Here is a 23,212-nt window from a genome sequence, read left to right as displayed (position 1 = left end):
AGGGTCCCCAGGATGTCACAATGGGCCCTGGGGACAAAGAGCGTCCCCAGCATGTCACAATGGGCCCTCGGGACAAAGGGGGTCCCCACGGTATCAGAATGGGCCCTGGGGACAAAGGGGGGTCCCCTGAATGTCACAATGGGCCCTGGGGACAAAGGGGGTCCCCACGGTATCAGAATGGGCCCTGGGGACAAAGGGGGGTCCCCTGAATGTCACAATGGGCCCTGGGGACAATGGGGGGTCCTGGGACGTCACAATGGGCCCTGGGGACAAGGGGGGGTCCCCAGGATGTCACAATGGGCCCTGGGGAAAAAGAGGGGTCCCCTGAATGTCACAATGGGCCCTGGGGACAAGGGGGTGCAGAGGATGTCACAATGGGCCCTGGGGACAATGGGGGGTCCTGGGACATCACAATGGGGCCTGAGGACAAGGAGGGATCCCCAGGATGTCACAATGGGCCCTGGGGACAATGGGGGGTCCTGGGACGTCACAATTGGCCCTGGGGACAAGGGGGGGTCCCCAGGATGTCACAATGGGCCCTGGGGACAAGGGGGTGCCGAGGATATCACAATGGACCCTGGGGACAATGGGGGGTCCTGGGACGTCACAATGGGCCCTGGGGACAAGGAGGGGTCCCCAGGATCTCACAATGGGCCCTGGGGACAAAGAGGGGTCCCCTGAATGTCACAATGGGCCCTGGGGACAAGGGGGTGCAGAGGATGTCACAATGGGCCCTGGGGACAATGGGGGGTCCTGGGACATCACAATAGGCCCTGGGGACAAGGAGGGATCCCCAGGATGTCACAATGGGCCCTGGAGACAATGGGGGGTCCTGGGACGTCACAATGGGCCCTGGGGACAAGGGTGGGTCCCCAGGATGTCACAATGGGCCTTGGGGACAAGGGGGTCCCGAGGATGTCACAATGGGCCCTGGGGACAATGGGGGGTCCTGGGATGTCACAATGGGCCCTAGGGACAATGTGGGGTCCCCAGGATGTCACAATGAAGTCTTGGGACAAAGGGGGTCCCCAGGATGTCACAATGGGGCCTGGAAACCAGGGCGGGTCCTGGGATGTCACAATGGGCCCCAGTGACAAAAGGGGTCCCTATGGTGCCACAATGGGCCCTGGGGACAAAGGGGGTCCCCTGGATGTCACAATGGACTCTGGGGACAAGGAGGGTCCCCAGGATGTCACAATGGGCCCTGGGGACAAAGGGGGTCCCCACGGTATCAGAATGGGCCCTGGGGACAAGGGGGTGTCCCCAGGATGTCACAATGGGCCCTGGGCACAAGGGTGGTACCCACGGTGTCACAATAGGCCCTGGGCACAAGGGGGGGTCCCCATAGTGTCACAATGTGTCCTGGGGACAATGTGGGGTCCCCAGGATGTCACAATGGGCCCTGGGGACAATGTGGGGTCCCCTGAATGTCACAATGGGCCCTGGGGACAAGGGGGTGCCGAGGATGTCACAATGGGCCCTGAGGACAATGGTGGGTCCCCTGAATGTCAAAATGGGCCCTGGGGACAAAGGGGGGTCCGCAGGATGTCACAATGGGCACTGGGGACAAAGGGGGTGTCCCCAGGATGTCACAGTGGGCCCTGGGGACAATGGCGGGTCCTGGGACGTCACAATGGGCCCTGGGGACAAGGGGGGGTCCCCAGGAAGTCACAATGGGCCTTGGGAACAAGGGGGTCCCCCAGATATCACAATGGGCCCTGGGGTCAATGTAAGGTCCTGGCCTGTCACAATGGACCCTGAGGACAAGGGGGGACCCCAGGATGTCACAATGAAGTCTTGGGACAAAGGGGGTCCCCAGGATGTCACAATGGGCCCTGGGGACAAAGGGGGTCCCCACGGTGTCAGAATGGGCCCTGGGGACAAGGGGGGTCCCCTGAATATCACAATGGGCCCTGGGGACAATGGGGGGTCCTGGGATGTCACAATGAGCCCTGGGGACAAGGGTGGTACCCACGGTGTCACAATGGGCCCTGGGCAAAAGGGGGGGTCCCCATAGTGTCACAATGGACCCTGGGGACAAGGGGGTGCCGAGTATGTCACAATGGGCCCTGGGGACAATGGGGGGTCCTGGGACCTCACAATGGGCCCTGAGGACAATGGTGGGTCCCCTGAATGTCAAAATGGGCCCTGGGGACAAAGGGGGGTCCGCAGGATGTCACAATGGGCACTGGGGATAAAGGGGGGGTCCCCAAGGTGTCACAATGGGCCCAAGTGACAAGGAGGGTCCCCACGGTGCCACGATGGGTCCTGGGGACAAGGGCGTCCCCCAGATGTCACAATGGGCCCTGGGGACAATGGGGTTGCCCAGGATGTCACAATGGGCCCTGGGGACAATGGGAGTCCCCAAGGTGTCAGAACGAGCCCTGGAGACAAAGTGGAATCCTGGGATGTCACAATGACCCCCAGTGACAAAGGGGTTCCCCATGGTGCCACAATGGGCCCTGGGGACAAAAGGGGTCCCCAGGATTTCACAATAGCACTGGGGATAAAGGGGGGTCATGGGATGTCACAATGGGCCCTGGGGACAAGGGAGATCCCCATGGTGTCACAATAAGCCCTGGGGACAAAGTGGGGTCCTGGGATGTCACAATGGGCCCCAGTGACAAACGGGGTCTCCATGGTGCCACAATGGGCCGTGGGGACAAATGGGGTCCCCAGGATGTCACAATGAACCCTGGGGACAAAGGGTGGTCCTGGGACATTTCAACGGGCCCTCGGGACCAGGGTGGGTCCTGGGATGTCACAATGGGCCCCGGTGACAAAGAGGGTCCTCATGGTGCCACAATGGGCCCTGGGGACAAAGGGGGTCCCCTGGATGTCACAATGGGCTCTGGGGACAAAGGGGGGTGTCGACGGTGTCAAAATGGGCACTGGGGACAAAGGGCGTCCCCAGGATGTCACCATGGGCCCTGGGGACAATAGGGGGTCCTGGGATGTCACAATGAGCCCTGCGGACAAGGGGGGTACCCACGGTGTCACAATGGGCCCTGGACACAAGGGGGGGTCCCCATAGTGTCACAATGGGTCCTGGAGACAAGTGGGGTCCCCAGGATGTCACAATAGGTCCTGGGGACAATGTGGGGTCCCCTGAATGTCACAATGGGCCCTGGGGACAATGTGGGGTCCTGGGATGTCACAATGGGCCCCCGTGACAAACGGGGGCCCCTGAATGTCACAATGGGCCCTGGGGACAATGGGGGGTCCTGGGACGTCACAATGGGTCCTGGGGACAAGGAGGGATCCCCAGGATGTCACAATGGGCCCTGGGGACAATGGCGGGTCCTGGGACGTCACAATGGGCCCTGGGGACAAGGGTGGGTCCCCAGGATGTCACAATGGGCCCTGGGGACAAAGAGGGGTCCCCTGAATGTCACAATGGGCCCTGGGCACAAGGGGGTGCCGAGGATGTCACAATGGGTCCTGGGGACAATGGGGTTGCCCAGGATGTCACAATAGGCCCTGGGGACAATGGGAGTCCCCAAGGTGTCAGAACGAGCCCTGGGGACAAAGTGGAATCCTGGAATGTCACAATGGCCCCCAGTGACAAAGGGGTTCCCCATGGTGTCATAATGGGCCCTGGGGACAAAAGGGGTCCCCAGGATTTCACAATAGCACTGGGGACAAAGGGGGGTCCTGGGATGTCACAATGGGCTCCAGTGACAAAGAGGGTCCTCATGGTGCCACAATGGGCCCTGGGGACAAAGGGGGTCCCCTGGATGTCACAATGGGCTCTGGGGACAAGGAGGGTCCCCAGGATGTCACAATGGGCCCTGGGGACAAAGGGGGTCCCCACGGTATCAGAATGGGCCCTGGGGACAAAGGGGGGTCCCCTGAATGTCACAATGGGCCCTGGGGACAATGGGGGGTCCTGGGACGTCACAATGGGCCCTGGGGACAAGGGGGGGTCCCTAGGATGTCACAATGGGCCCTGGGGACAAGGAGGGGTCCCCTGAATGTCACAATGGGCCCTGGGGACAAGGTAGTGCAGTGGATGTCACAATGGGCCCTGGGGTCAATGGGGGGTGTCCAGGATGTGAGAATGAGTCCTGAGGACAAGGGGGGGTCCCCATGGTGTCACAATAGGCCCTGGGGACAAAGTGGGGTCCAAGAATGTCACAATGGGCCCTGGGGACAAAAGGGGTTGCCATGGTGCCACAATGGGCCCTGGGGTCAAAGGGGGTCCCCATGGTGCTACAATGTGCCCTGGGGACAAAGGGGGGTCCTGGGATGTCACAATGGGCCCTGGGGACAAAGGGGGTGTCCCCATGGTGCCACAACAGGCCCTGGGAGCAAGGGGATGGCCAGGATGTCACAATGGGTCCTGGGGAAAATGGGGGGTGCCCAGGATGTCACAATGGGCCTTGGGGACCAGGGGGTCCCGAGGATGTCACAATGGGCCCTGTGGACAATGGGGGGTCCTGGGATGTCACAATGGGCCCTGGGGACAATGTGGGGTCCCCAGGATGTCACAATGGGGCCTGGAAACCAGGGGGGGTCCTGGGATGTCACAATGGGCCCCAGTGACAAAAGGGGTCCCTATGGTGCCACAATGGGCCCTGGGGACAAAGGGGGTCCCCTGGATGTCACAATGGACTCTGGGGACAAGGAGGGTCCCCAGGATGTCACAATGGGCCCTGGGGACAAAGGGGGTCCCCACGGTATCAGAATGGGCCCTGGGGACAAGGGGGGTCCCCAGGATGTCACAATGGGCCCTGGGGACAAGGGGGTGTCCCCAGGATGTCACAATGGGCCCTGCGGACAAGGGTGGTACCCACGGTGTCACAATGGGCCCTGGGCACAAGGGGGGGTCCCCATAGTGTCACAATGGGTCCTGGGGACAAGTGGGGTCCCCAGGATGTCACAATGGGCCCTGGGGACAATGTGGGGTCCCCTGAATGTCACAATGGGCCCTGGGGACAAGGGGGTGCCGAGGATGTCACAATGGGCCCTGGGGACAATGGGGGGTCCTGGGACCTCACAGTGGGCCCTGAGGACAATGGTGGGTCCCCTGAATGTCAAAATGGGCCCTGGGGACAAAGGGGGGTCCGCAGGATGTCACAATGGGCACTGGGGACAAAGGGGGTGTCCCCAGGATGTCACAGTGGGCCCTGGGGACAATGGCGTGTCCTGGGACGTCACAATGGGCCCGGGGAAAAGGGGGGGTCCCCTGGATGTCACAATGGGCCCTGGGGATAAGGAGGGATTCCCAGGATGTCACAATGGGCCCTGGGGACAAGGGGGGATTCCCAGGATGTCACAATGGGCCCTGGGGACAAGGGGGTGTCCCCAGGATGTCACAATGGGCCCTGCGGACAAGGGTGGTACCCACGGTGTCACAAAGAGCACTGGGCACAAGGAGGGGTCCCTATAGTATCACAATGGGTCCTGGGGACAAGTGGGGTCCCCTGAAAGTCACAATGGGCCCTGGGGACAATGTGGGGTCCTGGGATGTCACAATGGCCCCAGTGACAAACGGGGGCCCCTGAATGTCACAATGGGCCCTGGGGACAATGGGGGGTCCTGGGACGTCACAATGGGCCCTGGGGACAAGGAGGGATCCCCAGGATGTCACAATGGGCCCTGGGGACAAAGAGGCGTCCCCTGAATGTCACAATGGGCCCTGGGGACAAGGGGGTGCCGAGGATGTCACAATGGGCCCTGGGGACAAGGGAGATCCCCATGGTGTCACAATAAGCCCTGGGGACAAAGTGGGGTCCTGGGATGTCACAATGGACCCTGAGGACAAGCGGGGGTCTCCATGGTGTCACAATGGGCCCCAGTGACAAAGGTGATCCCCTGAATGTCACAATCGGTCCTGGGGACAATGGGGGGTCCTGGGACCTCACAATGGGCCCTGAGGACAATGGTGTGTCCCCTGAAGGTCACAATGGGCCCTGGGGACAAAGGGGGGTCCGCAGAATGTCACAATGGGCACTGGGGACAAAGGGGGGGTCCCCATAGTGTCACAATGGGCCCAAGTGACAAGGAGGGTCCCCACGGTGCCACGATGGGTCCTGGGGACAAGGGCGTCCCCCAGATGTCACAATGGGCCCTGGGGACAATGGGGTTGCCCAGGATGTCGCAATGGGCCCTGGGGACAATGGGAGTCCCCAAGGTGTCAGAACGAGCCCTGGGGTCAAAGTGGAATCCTGGAATGTCACAATGGCCCCCAGTGACAAAGAGGTTGCCAATGGTGCCACAATGGGCCCTGGGGACAAAAGGGGTCCCCAGGATTTCACAATAGCACTGGGGACAAAGGGGGGTGATGGGATGTCACAATGGGCCCTGGGGACAAGGGAGATCCCCATGGTGTCACAATAAGCCCTGGGGACAAAGTGGGGTCCTGGGATGTCACAATGGGCTCTGGGGACAAGGAGGGTCCCCAGGATGTCACAATGGGCCCTGGGGACAAAGGGGGGTCCTGGGATGTCACAATGGGCTCCAGTGACAAAGAGGGTCCTCATGGTGCCACAATGGGCCCTGGGGACAAAGGGGGTCCCCTGGATGTCACAATGGGCTCTGGGGACAAGGAGGGTCCCCAGGATGTCACAATGGGCCCTGGGGACAAAGAGCGTCCCCAGCATGTCACAATGGGCCCTGGGGACAAAGGGGGTCCCCACGGTATCAGAATGGGCCCTGGGGACAAAGGGGGGTCCCCTGAATGTCACAATGGGCCCTGGGGACAATGGGGGGCCCTGGGACGTCACAATGGGCCCTGGGGACAAGGGGGGGTCCCCAGGATGTCACAATGGGCCCTGGGGAAAAAGAGGGGTCCCCTGAATGTCACAATGGGCCCTGGGGACAAGGGGGTGCAGAGGATGTCACAATGGGCCCTGGGGACAATGGGGGGTCCTGGGACATCACAATGGGCCCTGAGGACAAGGAGAGATCCCCAGGATGTCACAATGGGCCCTGGGGACAAAGAGGGGTCCCCTGAATGTCACAATGGGCCCTGGGGACAAGGGGGTGCAGAGGATGTCACAATGGGCCCTGGGGACAATGGGGGGTCCTGGGACATCACAATGGGCCCTGAGGACAAGGAGGGATCCCCAGGATGTCACAATGGGCCCTGGGGACAATGGGGGGTCCTGGGACGTCACAATGGGCCCTGGGGACAAGGGGGGGTCCCCAGGATGTCACAATGGGCCCTGGGGACAATGGGGGGTCCTGGGACGTCACAATGGGCCCTGGGGACAAGGGGGGGTCCCCAGGATCTCACAATGGGCCCTGGGGACAAAGAGGGGTCCCCTGAATGTCACAATGGGCCCTGGGGACAAGGGGGTGCAGAGGATGTCACAATGGGCCCTGGGGACAATGGGGGGTCCTGGGACATCACAATAGGCCCTGGGGACAAGGAGGGATCCCCAGGATGTCACAATGGGCCCTGGAGACAATGGGGGGTCCTGGGACGTCACAATGGGCCCTGGGGACAAGGGTGGGTCCCCAGGATGTCACAATGGGCCTTGGGGACAAGGGGGTCCCCAGGATGTCACAATGGGCCCTGGGGACAATGGGGGGTCCTGGGATGTCACAATGGGCCCTGGGGACAATGTGGGGTCCCCAGGATGTCACAATGAAGTCTTGGGACAAAGGGGGTCCCCAGGATGTCACAATGGGGCCTGGAAACCAGGGCGGGTCCTGGGATGTCACAATGGGCCCCAGTGACAAAAGGGGTCCCTATGGTGCCACAATGGGCCCTGGGGACAAAGGGGGTCCCCAGGATATCACAATGGGCCCTGGGGACAAAGGGGGTCCCCACGGTATCAGAATGGGCCCTGGGGACAAGGGGGTGTCCCCAGGATGTCACAATGGGCCCTGCGGACAAGGGTGGTACCCACGGTGTCACAATGGGCCCTGGGCACAAGGGGGGGTCCCCATAGTGTCACAATGGGTCCTGGGGACAAGTGGGGTCCCCAGGATGTCACAATGGGTCCTGGGGACAAGTGGGGTCCCCTGAAAGTCACAATGGGCCCTGGGGAAAATGTGGGGTCCCCAGGATGTCACAATGGGCCCCAGTGACAAACGGGGGCCCCTGAATGTCACAATGGGCCCTGGGGACAAGGGGGTGCAGAGGATGTCACAATGGGCCCTGGGGACAATGGGGGGTCCTGGGACATCACAATAGGCCCTGGGGACAAGGAGGGATCCCCAGGATGTCACAATGGGCCCTGGAGACAATGGGGGGTCCTGGGACGTCACAATGGGCCCTGGGGACAAGGGTGGGTCCCCAGGATGTCACAATGGGCCTTGGGGACCAGGGGGTCCCGAGGATGTCACAATGGGCCCTGGGGACAATGGGGGGTCCTGGGATGTCACAATGGGCCCTGGGGACAATGTGGGGTCCCCAGGATGTCACAATGGGGCCTGGAAACCAGGGGGGGTCCTGGGATGTCACAATGGGCCCCAGTGACAAAAGGGGTCCCTATGGTGCCACAATGGGCCCTGGGGACAAAGGGGGTCCCCTGGATGTCACAATGGACTCTGGGGACAAGGAGGGTCCCCAGGATGTCACAATGGGCCCTGGGGACAAAGGGGGTCCCCACGGTATCAGAATGGGCCCTGGGGACAAGGGGGGTCCCCAGGATGTCACAATGGGCCCTGGGGACAAGGGGGTGTCCCCAGGATGTCACAATGGGCCCTGCGGACAAGGGTGGTACCCACGGTGTCACAATGGGCCCTGGGCACAAGGGGGGGTCCCCATAGTGTCACAATGGGTCCTGGGGACAAGTGGGGTCCCCAGGATGTCACAATGGGCCCTGGGGACAATGTGGGGTCCCCTGAATGTCACAATGGGCCCTGGGGACAAGGGGGTGCCGAGGATGTCACAATGGGCCCTGGGGACAATGGGGGGTCCTGGGACCTCACAGTGGGCCCTGAGGACAATGGTGGGTCCCCTGAATGTCAAAATGGGCCCTGGGGACAAAGGGGGGTCCGCAGGATGTCACAATGGGCACTGGGGACAAAGGGGGTGTCCCCAGGATGTCACAGTGGGCCCTGGGGACAATGGCGTGTCCTGGGACGTCACAATGGGCCCTGGGGACAAGGGGGGGTCCCCTGGATGTCACAATGGGCCCTGGGGACAAGGGGGGATTCCCAGGATGTCACAATGGGCCCTGGGGACAAGGGGGTGTCCCCAGGATGTCACAATGGGCCCTGCGGACAAGGGTGGTACCCACGGTGTCACAAAGAGCACTGGGCACAAGGAGGGGTCCCTATAGTATCACAATGGGTCCTGGGGACAAGTGGGGTCCCCTGAAAGTCACAATGGGCCCTGGGGACAATGTGGGGTCCTGGGATGTCACAATGGCCCCAGTGACAAACGGGGGCCCCTGAATGTCACAATGGGCCCTGGGGACAATGGGGGGTCCTGGGACGTCACAATGGGCCCTGGGGACAAGGAGGGATCCCCAGGATGTCACAATGGGCCCTGGGGACAAAGAGGCGTCCCCTGAATGTCACAATGGGCCCTGGGGACAAGGGGGTGCCGAGGATGTCACAATGGGCCCTGGGGACAAGGGAGATCCCCATGGTGTCACAATAAGCCCTGGGGACAAAGTGGGGTCCTGGGATGTCACAATGGGCCCTGGGGACACAGGTGGTCCCCAGGATGTCACAATGGGCCCTGGGGACAAAGTGGGGTCCTAAGATGTCACAATGGGCACTGGGGACAATGGGGTCTCCCCAGGATGTCACAATGGGCCTTGGGGACAAAGGGGTGTCCCCTGAATGTGCATAATGGGCCCTGGGGACAAAGGGTAGTCGCCAGGATGTCTCAGTGGGCCCTGGGGACAATGGGGTGTCCTGGGATGTCACAATGGGCCCCAGTGACAAATGGGGTCTCCACGGTGTCACAATGGGCCCTGGGGATAAAGGGGGTTCTCCAGGATGTCACAATGGGCCCAAGTGATGAGTCCCCACAGTGCCACTATGGGCCCTGGAGACAAGGGGGTCCCACGGATGTCACAATGGGCCCTGGGGACAAGGGGGGTACCCAGGATGTCACAATGGGCCCTGGGGACAATGGGGGGTCCTGGGACGTCACAATGGGCCCTGGGGACAAGGGGGGGTCCCCAGGATCTCACAATGGGCCCTGGGGACAAAGAGGGGTCCCCTGAATGTCATAATGGGCCCTGGGGACAAGGGGGTGCAGAGGATGTCACAATGGGCCCTGGGGACAATGGGGGGTCCTGGGACATCACAATAGGCCCTGGGGACAAGGGGGTGCAGAGGATGTCACAATGGGCCCTGGGGACAATGGGGGGTCCTGGGACATCACAATAGGCCCTGGGGACAAGGAGGGATCCCCAGGATGTCACAATGGGCCCTGGAGACAATGGGGGGTCCTGGGACGTCACAATGGGCCCTGGGGACAAGGGTGGGTCCCCAGGATGTCACAATGGGCCTTGGGGACAAGGGGGTCCCCAGGATGTCACAATGGGCCCTGGGGACAATGGGGGGTCCTGGGATGTCACAATGGGCCCTGGGGACAATGTGGGGTCCCCAGGATGTCACAATGAAGTCTTGGGACAAAGGGGGTCCCCAGGATGTCACAATGGGGCCTGGAAACCAGGGGGGGTCCTGGGATGTCACAATGGGCCCCAGTGACAAAAGGGGTCCCTATGGTGCCACAATGGGCCCTGGGGACAAAGGGGGTCCCCAGGATATCACAATGGGCCCTGGGGACAAAGGGGGTCCCCACGGTATCAGAATGGGCCCTGGGGACAAGGGGGTGTCCCCAGGATGTCACAATGGGCCCTGCGGACAAGGGTGGTACCCACGGTGTCACAATGGGCCCTGGGCACAAGGGGGGGTCCCCATAGTGTCACAATGGGTCCTGGGGACAAGTGGGGTCCCCAGGATGTCACAATGGGTCCTGGGGACAAGTGGGGTCCCCTGAAAGTCACAATGGGCCCTGGGGACAATGTGGGGTCCCCAGGATGTCACAATGGGCCCCAGTGACAAACGGGGGCCCCTGAATGTCACAATGGGCCCTGGGGACAAGGGGGTGCAGAGGATGTCACAATGGGCCCTGGGGACAATGGGGGGTCCTGGGACATCACAATAGGCCCTGGGGACAAGGAGGGATCCCCAGGATGTCACAATGGGCCCTGGAGACAATGGGGGGTCCTGGGACGTCACAATGGGCCCTGGGGACAAGGGTGGGTCCCCAGGATGTCACAATGGGCCTTGGGGACCAGGGGGTCCCGAGGATGTCACAATGGGCCCTGGGGACAATGGGGGGTCCTGGGATGTCACAATGGGCCCTGGGGACAATGTGGGGTCCCCAGGATGTCACAATGGGGCCTGGAAACCAGGGGGGGTCCTGGGATGTCACAATGGGCCCCAGTGACAAAAGGGGTCCCTATGGTGCCACAATGGGCCCTGGGGACAAAGGGGGTCCCCTGGATGTCACAATGGACTCTGGGGACAAGGAGGGTCCCCAGGATGTCACAATGGGCCCTGGGGACAAAGGGGGTCCCCACGGTATCAGAATGGGCCCTGGGGACAAGGGGGGTCCCCAGGATGTCACAATGGGCCCTGGGGACAAGGGGGTGTCCCCAGGATGTCACAATGGGCCCTGCGGACAAGGGTGGTACCCACGGTGTCACAATGGGCCCTGGGCACAAGGGGGGGTCCCCATAGTGTCACAATGGGTCCTGGGGACAAGTGGGGTCCCCAGGATGTCACAATGGGCCCTGGGGACAATGTGGGGTCCCCTGAATGTCACAATGGGCCCTGGGGACAAGGGGGTGCCGAGGATGTCACAATGGGCCCTGGGGACAATGGGGGGTCCTGGGACCTCACAGTGGGCCCTGAGGACAATGGTGGGTCCCCTGAATGTCAAAATGGGCCCTGGGGACAAAGGGGGGTCCGCAGGATGTCACAATGGGCACTGGGGACAAAGGGGGTGTCCCCAGGATGTCACAGTGGGCCCTGGGGACAATGGCGTGTCCTGGGACGTCACAATGGGCCCTGGGGACAAGGGGGGGTCCCCTGGATGTCACAATGGGCCCTGGGGACAAGGGGGGATTCCCAGGATGTCACAATGGGCCCTGGGGACAAGGGGGTGTCCCCAGGATGTCACAATGGGCCCTGCGGACAAGGGTGGTACCCACGGTGTCACAAAGAGCACTGGGCACAAGGAGGGGTCCCTATAGTATCACAATGGGTCCTGGAGACAAGTGGGGTCCCCTGAAAGTCACAATGGGCCCTGGGGACAATGTGGGGTCCTGGGATGTCACAATGGCCCCAGTGACAAACGGGGGCCCCTGAATGTCACAATGGGCCCTGGGGACAATGGGGGGTCCTGGGACGTCACAATGAGCCCTGGGGACAAGGAGGGATCCCCAGGATGTCACAATGGGCCCTGGGGACAAAGAGGCGTCCCCTGAATGTCACAATGGGCCCTGGGGACAAGGGGGTGCCGAGGATGTCACAATGGGCCCTGGGGACAAGGGAGATCCCCATGGTGTCACAATAAGCCCTGGGGACAAAGTGGGGTCCTGGGATGTCACAATGGGCCCTGGGGACAAAGTGGGGTCCTAAGATGTCACAATGGGCACTGGGGACAAAGGGGGTCCCCATGGTGTCACAATGGGCCTTGAGGACAATGGGGTCTCCCCAGGATGTCACAATGGGCCTTGGGGACAAAGGGGTGTCCCCTGAATGTGCATAATGGGCCCTGGGGACAAAGGGTGGTCGCCAGGATGTCTCAGTGGGCCCTGGGGACAATGGGGTGTCCTGGGATGTCACAATGGGCCCCAGTGACAAATGGGGTCTCCACGGTCTCACAATGGGCCCTGGGGATAAAGGGGGTTCTCCAGGATGTCACAATGGGCCCAAGTGATGAGTCCCCACAGTGCCACTATGGGCCCTGGAGACAAGGGGGTCCCACGGATGTCACAATGGGCCCTGGGGACAAGGGGGGTCCCCAGGATGTCACGATGGGGCCTGGGGACAACGAGGGGTCCTGGGACGTCACAATGAGCCCTGGGGAAAAAGGGTGGTCCCCATGATGTCACAATGGGCACTGGAGACAGTGGGGGGTCCTGGGATGTCACAATGGGCCCTGGGGACAAAGTAAGGTCCTCGGCTGTCACAATGAGCCCTGAGGACAAGGGGGGTTCCCAGAATTTCACAATGAGCACTGGGGACAAAGTGGGGTCCTGGGATGTCAAAATGGGCCCTGGGGACAAAGGGGGTCCCTTAATTGTCACAATGGGCCCTGGGGACAAGGGGGGTCCCTTAATTGTCACAATGGGCCCTGGGGACAAAGTGGGGTCCTGGAATGTCACAATGGGCCCAGAGGACAAAGGGGGTCCCCATGGTGCCACAGTGGGCCCTGGGGAAAAGGCGGGGTCCCCACGGTGTCACAATGGGCCCTGGGGACAATGGGGGGTCCTGGGATGTCACAATGGGCCCCAGTGACAAAGGGGGTCCCCATGGTGCGACAACGAGCTCTGGGGATAAAGGGGGTCTCCAGGATGTCACAATGGGCCCTGGGGACAAAGGAAGTCCCCAGAATGCCACAATGGGTCCTGGAAAGAAGTGGGGTCCCCACCGTGTCACAATGGGCCTTGGAGACAAAGGGGGGTCCCCAGGATGTCACAATGGGCCCCGGGGACAAAGGGGTCCCCAGGATGTCACAATGGGTACTGGGGACAAAGGCGGGGTCCCCATGGTGTCACAATGGACCCAAGTGACAGGACGAGTCCCCACGGTACCACTATGGGCCCTGGAGACCAGGGGGTTCCCCGGATTTCACAATGGGCCCTGGGGACTAGGGGGTGGGGGTTCCCTCGGTGCCACGATGGGCCCTGGGGACAAGGGGGTCCCCAGGATGTCACAATGGGCCCTGAGGACAAATTGGGGTTCTGGGATGTCACAATGGGCCCTGGGGACAAAGCGGGTGTCCATGGTGCCACAATGGGCCCTGGGGACAAAGAGGGGTCCCCAGAATGTCACAATGGGCCCTGGGGACATTTGGGGTCCTCAGAATGTCACAATGGGCCGTGGGAACAATAGGGGGTCCTGGGACGTCACAATGGGCCCTGGAGTAAAGGGGGGTGCCCAGGATGTCACAATAGGCCCTGGGGACAAAGAGGAGTCCCCTGAATGTCATAATGGGCCCTGAGGACAAGGAGGGTCTCCACGGTGTCATAATGGGCCCTGGGGACAATGGGGGGTCCTGGGATGTCACAATAGGCCCTGGGGACAAAGAGGAGTCCCCTGAATGTCATAATGGGCCCTGAGGACAAGGAGGGTCTCCACGGTGTCACAATGGGCCCTGGGGACAATGGGGGGTCCTGGGATGTCACAATAGGCCCTGGGGACAAAGGGGGTCCCCATGATTTCACAATGGGCCCAGGGGACAATGGGGCATCCTGGGACGTCACAATGGGCCCTGGGGACAAAGGGGGTCTCCATGGTGTCACAACGGCCCTGGGGATAAAGGGGGACCCCAGGATGTGTATAATGGGGCCTGGGGACAATGGGGGGTCCTGGGATGTCACAATGGGCTCTGGGGACAATAGGGGGTCCTGGGACGTCACAATGGGCCCTGGAGAAAAGGGGGGGTCCTGGCATGTCAGAATAGGCCCTGGGGACAAAGGGGGTCTTCAGGATGTCACAATGGGCCCGGGGGACAAAGGGGGTCCCCAGGATGTCACAATAGGCCCTGGGGAAAAAGAGGGCTCCCCAGGATATCACAATGGGCCCTGGGGACAAAGAGGGTTCCACAGGATGTGCACAATGGGCCCTGGGGACAAAGGGGGCTCCCCAGCATATCACAATGGGCTCTGGTGACATAGGGGTCCCCAAGATGTCACAATGGGTCCTGGGGACAAGGGGGGTCCCAAGGATGTCACAATGGGCACTGGAGACAAAGGGGGGGTCCCCACGGTGCCACGATGGGCCCTGGGGACAAGGGGGTCCCCAGGATGTAACAATGTGCCCTTGGGACAATGGGGGCTCCTGCGATGTCACAATGGGCCCTGGGGACAAAGGGAGGCCCCAGGATGTCACAATGGACCCTGGGGACAAAAGGGGTCCCCGGGATGTCACAATGGGCCCAGGGGACAACGAAGCATCCTGGGACGCCACAATGGGCCCGGGGAAAAAGGGGGGTCCCCAGGTTGTTCACAATGGGCCCTGGGGACAATGGGGGTCCCCACGGTATCAGAATGGGCCCTGGGGACAAGGGGGGTCCCCAGGATGTCACAATGGGCCCTGGGGACAAGGGGGTGTCCCCAGGATGTCACAATGGGCCCTGCGGACAAGGGTGGTACCCACGGTGTCACAATGGGCCCTGGGCACAAGGGGGGGTCCCCATAGTGTCACAATGGGTCCTGGGGACAAGTGGGGTCCCCAGGATGTCACAATGGGCCCTGGGGACAATGTGGGGTCCCCTGAATGTCACAATGGGCCCTGGGGACAAGGGGGTGCCGAGGATGTCACAATGGGCCCTGGGGACAATGGGGGGTCCTGGGACCTCACAGTGGGCCCTGAGGACAATGGTGGGTCCCCTGAATGTCAAAATGGGCCCTGGGGACAAAGGGGGGTCCGCAGGATGTCACAATGGGCACTGGGGACAAAGGGGGTGTCCCCAGGATGTCACAGTGGGCCCTGGGGACAATGGCGTGTCCTGGGACGTCACAATGGGCCCGGGGAAAAGGGGGGGTCCCCTGGATGTCACAATGGGCCCTGGGGATAAGGAGGGATTCCCAGGATGTCACAATGGGCCCTGGGGACAAGGGGGGATTCCCAGGATGTCACAATGGGCCCTGGGGACAAGGGGGTGTCCCCAGGATGTCACAATGGGCCCTGCGGACAAGGGTGGTACCCACGGTGTCACAAAGAGCACTGGGCACAAGGAGGGGTCCCTATAGTATCACAATGGGTCCTGGGGACAAGTGGGGTCCCCTGAAAGTCACAATGGGCCCTGGGGACAATGTGGGGTCCTGGGATGTCACAATGGCCCCAGTGACAAACGGGGGCCCCTGAATGTCACAATGGGCCCTGGGGACAATGGGGGGTCCTGGGACGTCACAATGGGCCCTGGGGACAAGGAGGGATCCCCAGGATGTCACAATGGGCCCTGGGGACAAAGAGGCGTCCCCTGAATGTCACAATGGGCCCTGGGGACAAGGGGGTGCCGAGGATGTCACAATGGGCCCTGGGGACAAGGGAGATCCCCATGGTGTCACAATAAGCCCTGGGGACAAAGTGGGGTCCTGGGATGTCACAATGGACCCTGAGGACAAGCGGGGGTCTCCATGGTGTCACAATGGGCCCCAGTGACAAAGGTGATCCCCTGAATGTCACAATCGGTCCTGGGGACAATGGGGGGTCCTGGGACCTCACAATGGGCCCTGAGGACAATGGTGGGTCCCCTGAAGGTCACAATGGGCCCTGGGGACAAAGGGGGGTCCGCAGAATGTCACAATGGGCACTGGGGACAAAGGGGGGGTCCCCATAGTGTCACAATGGGCCCAAGTGACAAGGAGGGTCCCCACGGTGCCACGATGGGTCCTGGGGACAAGGGCGTCCCCCAGATGTCACAATGGGCCCTGGGGACAATGGGGTTGCCCAGGATGTCGCAATGGGCCCTGGGGACAATGGGAGTCCCCAAGGTGTCAGAACGAGCCCTGGGGTCAAAGTGGAATCCTGGAATGTCACAATGGCCCCCAGTGACAAAGAGGTTGCCAATGGTGCCACAATGGGCCCTGGGGACAAAATGGGTCCCCAGGATTTCACAATAGCACTGGGGACAAAGGGGGGTGATGGGATGTCACAATGGGCCCTGGGGACAAGGGAGATCCCCATGGTGTCACAATAAGCCCTGGGGACAAAGTGGGGTCCTGGGATGTCACAATGGGCTCTGGGGACAAGGAGGGTCCCCAGGATGTCACAATGGGCCCTGGGGACAAAGAGCGTCCCCAGCATGTCACAATGGGCCCTGGGGACAAAGGGGGTCCCCACGGTATCAGAATGGGCCCTGGGGACAAAGGGGGGTCCCCTGAATGTCACAATGGGCCCTGGGGACAATGGGGGGCCCTGGGACGTCACAATGGGCCCTGGGGACAAGGGGGGGTCCCCAGGATGTCACAATGGGCCCTGGGGAAAAAGAGGGGTCCCCTGAATGTCACAATGGGCCCTGGGGACAAGGGGGTGCAGAGGATGTCACAATGGGCCCTGGGGACAATGGGGGGTCCTGGGACATCACAATGGGCCCTGAGGACAAGGAGAGATCCCCAGGATGTCACAATGGGCCCTGGGGACAAAGAGGGGTCCCCTGAATGTCACAATGGGCCCTGGGGACAAGGGGGTGCAGAGGATGTCACAATGGGCCCTGGGGACAATGGGGGGTCCTGGGACATCACAATGGGCCCTGAGGACAAGGAGGGATCCCCAGGATGTCACAATGGGCCCTGGGGACAATGGGGGGTCCTGGGACGTCACAATGGGCCCTGGGGACAAGGGGGGGTCCCCAGGATGTCACAATGGGCCCTGGGGACAATGGGGGGTCCTGGGACGTCACAATGGGCCCTGGGGACAAGGGGGGGTCCCCAGGATCTCACAATGGGCCCTGGGGACAAAGAGGGGTCCCCTGAATGTCACAATGGGCCCTGGGGACAAGGGGGTGCAGAGGATGTCACAATGGGCCCTGGGGACAATGGGGGGTCCTGGGACATCACAATAGGCCCTGGGGACAAGGAGGGATCCCCAGGATGTCACAATGGGCCCTGGAGACAATGGGGGGTCCTGGGACGTCACAATGGGCCCTGGGGACAAGGGTGGGTCCCCAGGATGTCACAATGGGCCTTGGGGACAAGGGGGTCCCCAGGATGTCACAATGGGCCCTGGGGACAATGGGGGGTCCTGGGATGTCACAATGGGCCCTGGGGACAATGTGGGGTCCCCAGGATGTCACAATGAAGTCTTGGGACAAAGGGGGTCCCCAGGATGTCACAATGGGGCCTGGAAACCAGGGCGGGTCCTGGGATGTCACAATGGGCCCCAGTGACAAAAGGGGTCCCTATGGTGCCACAATGGGCCCTGGGGACAAAGGGGGTCCCCAGGATATCACAATGGGCCCTGGGGACAAAGGGGGTCCCCACGGTATCAGAATGGGCCCTGGGGACAAGGGGGTGTCCCCAGGATGTCACAATGGGCCCTGCGGACAAGGGTGGTACCCACGGTGTCACAATGGGCCCTGGGCACAAGGGGGGGTCCCCATAGTGTCACAATGGGTCCTGGGGACAAGTGGGGTCCCCAGGATGTCACAATGGGTCCTGGGGACAAGTGGGGTCCCCTGAAAGTCACAATGGGCCCTGGGGAAAATGTGGGGTCCCCAGGATGTCACAATGGGCCCCAGTGACAAACGGGGGCCCCTGAATGTCACAATGGGCCCTGGGGACAAGGGGGTGCAGAGGATGTCACAATGGGCCCTGGGGACAATGGGGGGTCCTGGGACATCACAATAGGCCCTGGGGACAAGGAGGGATCCCCAGGATGTCACAATGGGCCCTGGAGACAATGGGGGGTCCTGGGACGTCACAATGGGCCCTGGGGACAAGGGTGGGTCCCCAGGATGTCACAATGGGCCTTGGGGACCAGGGGGTCCCGAGGATGTCACAATGGGCCCTGGGGACAATGGGGGGTCCTGGGATGTCACAATGGGCCCTGGGGACAATGTGGGGTCCCCAGGATGTCACAATGGGGCCTGGAAACCAGGGGGGGTCCTGGGATGTCACAATGGGCCCCAGTGACAAAAGGGGTCCCTATGGTGCCACAATGGGCCCTGGGGACAAAGGGGGTCCCCTGGATGTCACAATGGACTCTGGGGACAAGGAGGGTCCCCAGGATGTCACAATGGGCCCTGGGGACAAAGGGGGTCCCCACGGTATCAGAATGGGCCCTGGGGACAAGGGGGGTCCCCAGGATGTCACAATGGGCCCTGGGGACAAGGGGGTGTCCCCAGGATGTCACAATGGGCCCTGCGGACAAGGGTGGTACCCACGGTGTCACAATGGGCCCTGGGCACAAGGGGGGGTCCCCATAGTGTCACAATGGGTCCTGGGGACAAGTGGGGTCCCCAGGATGTCACAATGGGCCCTGGGGACAATGTGGGGTCCCCTGAATGTCACAATGGGCCCTGGGGACAAGGGGGTGCCGAGGATGTCACAATGGGCCCTGGGGACAATGGGGGGTCCTGGGACCTCACAGTGGGCCCTGAGGACAATGGTGGGTCCCCTGAATGTCAAAATGGGCCCTGGGGACAAAGGGGGGTCCGCAGGATGTCACAATGGGCACTGGGGACAAAGGGGGTGTCCCCAGGATGTCACAGTGGGCCCTGGGGACAATGGCGTGTCCTGGGACGTCACAATGGGCCCTGGGGACAAGGGGGGGTCCCCTGGATGTCACAATGGGCCCTGGGGACAAGGGGGGATTCCCAGGATGTCACAATGGGCCCTGGGGACAAGGGGGTGTCCCCAGGATGTCACAATGGGCCCTGCGGACAAGGGTGGTACCCACGGTGTCACAAAGAGCACTGGGCACAAGGAGGGGTCCCTATAGTATCACAATGGGTCCTGGGGACAAGTGGGGTCCCCTGAAAGTCACAATGGGCCCTGGGGACAATGTGGGGTCCTGGGATGTCACAATGGCCCCAGTGACAAACGGGGGCCCCTGAATGTCACAATGGGCCCTGGGGACAATGGGGGGTCCTGGGACGTCACAATGAGCCCTGGGGACAAGGAGGGATCCCCAGGATGTCACAATGGGCCCTGGGGACAAAGAGGCGTCCCCTGAATGTCACAATGGGCCCTGGGGACAAGGGGGTGCCGAGGATGTCACAATGGGCCCTGGGGACAAGGGAGATCCCCATGGTGTCACAATAAGCCCTGGGGACAAAGTGGGGTCCTGGGATGTCACAATGGGCCCTGGGGACAAAGTGGGGTCCTAAGATGTCACAATGGGCACTGGGGACAAAGGGGGTCCCCATGGTGTCACAATGGGCCTTGAGGACAATGGGGTCTCCCCAGGATGTCACAATGGGCCTTGGGGACAAAGGGGTGTCCCCTGAATGTGCATAATGGGCCCTGGGGACAAAGGGTGGTCGCCAGGATGTCTCAGTGGGCCCTGGGGACAATGGGGTGTCCTGGGATGTCACAATGGGCCCCAGTGACAAATGGGGTCTCCACGGTCTCACAATGGGCCCTGGGGATAAAGGGGGTTCTCCAGGATGTCACAATGGGCCCAAGTGATGAGTCCCCACAGTGCCACTATGGGCCCTGGAGACAAGGGGGTCCCACGGATGTCACAATGGGCCCTGGGGACAAGGGGGGTCCCCAGGATGTCACGATGGGGCCTGGGGACAACGAGGGGTCCTGGGACGTCACAATGAGCCCTGGGGAAAAAGGGTGGTCCCCATGATGTCACAATGGGCACTGGAGACAGTGGGGGGTCCTGGGATGTCACAATGGGCCCTGGGGACAAAGTAAGGTCCTCGGCTGTCACAATGAGCCCTGAGGACAAGGGGGGTTCCCAGAATTTCACAATGAGCACTGGGGACAAAGTGGGGTCCTGGGATGTCAAAATGGGCCCTGGGGACAAAGGGGGTCCCTTAATTGTCACAATGGGCCCTGGGGACAAGGGGGGTCCCTTAATTGTCACAATGGGCCCTGGGGACAAAGTGGGGTCCTGGAATGTCACAATGGGCCCAGAGGACAAAGGGGGTCCCCATGGTGCCACAGTGGGCCCTGGGGAAAAGGCGGGGTCCCCACGGTGTCACAATGGGCCCTGGGGACAATGGGGGGTCCTGGGATGTCACAATGGGCCCCAGTGACAAAGGGGGTCCCCATGGTGCGACAACGAGCTCTGGGGATAAAGGGGGTCTCCAGGATGTCACAATGGGCCCTGGGGACAAAGGAAGTCCCCAGAATGCCACAATGGGTCCTGGAAAGAAGTGGGGTCCCCACCGTGTCACAATGGGCCTTGGAGACAAAGGGGGGTCCCCAGGATGTCACAATGGGCCCCGGGGACAAAGGGGTCCCCAGGATGTCACAATGGGTACTGGGGACAAAGGCGGGGTCCCCATGGTGTCACAATGGACCCAAGTGACAGGACGAGTCCCCACGGTACCACTATGGGCCCTGGAGACCAGGGGGTTCCCCGGATTTCACAATGGGCCCTGGGGACTAGGGGGTGGGGGTTCCCTCGGTGCCACGATGGGCCCTGGGGACAAGGGGGTCCCCAGGATGTCACAATGGGCCCTGAGGACAAATTGGGGTTCTGGGATGTCACAATGGGCCCTGGGGACAAAGCGGGTGTCCATGGTGCCACAATGGGCCCTGGGGACAAAGAGGGGTCCCCAGAATGTCACAATGGGCCCTGGGGACATTTGGGGTCCTCAGAATGTCACAATGGGCCGTGGGAACAATAGGGGGTCCTGGGACGTCACAATGGGCCCTGGAGTAAAGGGGGGTGCCCAGGATGTCACAATAGGCCCTGGGGACAAAGAGGAGTCCCCTGAATGTCATAATGGGCCCTGAGGACAAGGAGGGTCTCCACGGTGTCATAATGGGCCCTGGGGACAATGGGGGGTCCTGGGATGTCACAATAGGCCCTGGGGACAAAGAGGAGTCCCCTGAATGTCATAATGGGCCCTGAGGACAAGGAGGGTCTCCACGGTGTCACAATGGGCCCTGGGGACAATGGGGGGTCCTGGGATGTCACAATAGGCCCTGGGGACAAAGGGGGTCCCCATGATTTCACAATGGGCCCAGGGGACAATGGGGCATCCTGGGACGTCACAATGGGCCCTGGGGACAAAGGGGGTCTCCATGGTGTCACAACGGCCCTGGGGATAAAGGGGGACCCCAGGATGTGTATAATGGGGCCTGGGGACAATGGGGGGTCCTGGGATGTCACAATGGGCTCTGGGGACAATAGGGGGTCCTGGGACGTCACAATGGGCCCTGGAGAAAAGGGGGGGTCCTGGCATGTCAGAATAGGCCCTGGGGACAAAGGGGGTCTTCAGGATGTCACAATGGGCCCGGGGGACAAAGGGGGTCCCCAGGATGTCACAATAGGCCCTGGGGAAAAAGAGGGCTCCCCAGGATATCACAATGGGCCCTGGGGACAAAGAGGGTTCCACAGGATGTGCACAATGGGCCCTGGGGACAAAGGGGGCTCCCCAGCATATCACAATGGGCTCTGGTGACATAGGGGTCCCCAAGATGTCACAATGGGTCCTGGGGACAAGGGGAGTCCCAAGGATGTCACAATGGGCACTGGAGACAAAGGGGGGGTCCCCACGGTGCCACGATGGGCCCTGGGGACAAGGGGGTCCCCAGGATGTAACAATGTGCCCTTGGGACAATGGGGGCTCCTGCGATGTCACAATGGGCCCTGGGGACAAAGGGAGGCCCCAGGATGTCACAATGGACCCTGGGGACAAAAGGGGTCCCCGGGATGTCACAATGGGCCCAGGGGACAACGAAGCATCCTGGGACGCCACAATGGGCCCGGGGAAAAAGGGGGGTCCCCAGGTTGTTCACAATGGGCCCTGGGGACAATGGGGGTCCTGGGATGTCACAATGAACCCTAGGGACAAAGGGGGTCCCCAGGATGTCACAATGGGCCCTGGGGATAAAGGGTACTCCCCAGGATGTCACAATAGGCCCTGGGGACAAAGGGGGTCCCCAGGATGTCACAACGGGCCCTGGGTACAAGGGGGGTCCCACCCTGTCACAATGAGCACTGGGGACAAAGGGGGTCCCCAGGATGTCACAATGGGCACTGGAGACAAAGGGGGGGTCTCCACGGTGCCACAATGGGCCCTGGGGACAAGAGGGTCCATACGGTTTCACAATGGGCCCTGGGGACAAGGGGGATCCCCGCCCTGTCACAATGGGCCCTGGGGCCAAAGGGATCCCCAGGATGTCACAATGGGCCCTGGGGACTGCGGGGGGTACTAGGATGTCACAATGGGTCTTGGGGACAAAGGGGGTACCCAGGATGTCACAATGGGCCCTGGGGACAATGGGGGGTCCCTTGAAGGTCACAATGGGCCCATGGGACAAAGAGGGTGCCCACGGTGTCACAGTGGGCCCTGGCGACAAAGGGGGATCCCCAGGATGTCACAATGGGCCCCGGGGACAAAGTAAAATCCTGGAATGTCACAATG

The sequence above is a fragment of the Patagioenas fasciata genome, chromosome 16, assembly GCF_037038585.1.
Source record: "Patagioenas fasciata isolate bPatFas1 chromosome 16, bPatFas1.hap1, whole genome shotgun sequence".
NCBI classification, from domain to species: Eukaryota; Metazoa; Chordata; class Aves; order Columbiformes; family Columbidae; genus Patagioenas; species Patagioenas fasciata.
The sequence above is the reverse complement of the archived record's forward strand: the minus strand, read 5'-3'. Positions refer to the sequence as shown.